The sequence below is a fragment of the Penaeus monodon genome, chromosome 19 (genome assembly GCF_015228065.2).
Source record: "Penaeus monodon isolate SGIC_2016 chromosome 19, NSTDA_Pmon_1, whole genome shotgun sequence".
Lineage (NCBI taxonomy): Eukaryota > Metazoa > Arthropoda > Malacostraca > Decapoda > Penaeidae > Penaeus > Penaeus monodon.
The window spans coordinates 20565422-20565677 of record NC_051404.1 but is presented as its reverse complement, the minus strand read 5'-3'; the positions used below and the strand labels follow the sequence as shown (position 1 = coordinate 20565677).

The window sequence follows — 256 nt, the reverse complement described above, 5'->3', positions numbered from 1 at the left end:
CTTTTTCTCATTATCTATGACAGATTACGTGACAGAGTCACCATTTGCCATTTGCATTTGCTACTTGTTCCTTTTTTCGATACGTTACGTCTACTCTCCGGCTTTTCACGCTTCGAAAACGTAGTGAGCAGCACGTTTCCTCCTGAGATGTCCCGTTTTTATTTACATTAGGCATGGCTATATTTTTCTTGCAGCTTTAATTAATATCTCCCTCTCATTGCTTTCTAAAGCTGAATTTTGGTAGATAAACAAACAA

General features: G+C 37.9%; 1 long non-coding RNA gene across 2 annotated transcripts in view; it reads right to left on the bottom strand.

The window, feature by feature from the left end:
* The window catches only part of LOC119585129, a 30004-nt gene that overhangs the window by 28135 nt on the left and 1613 nt on the right, over nucleotides 1-256 (bottom strand). The window lies entirely within an intron of this gene.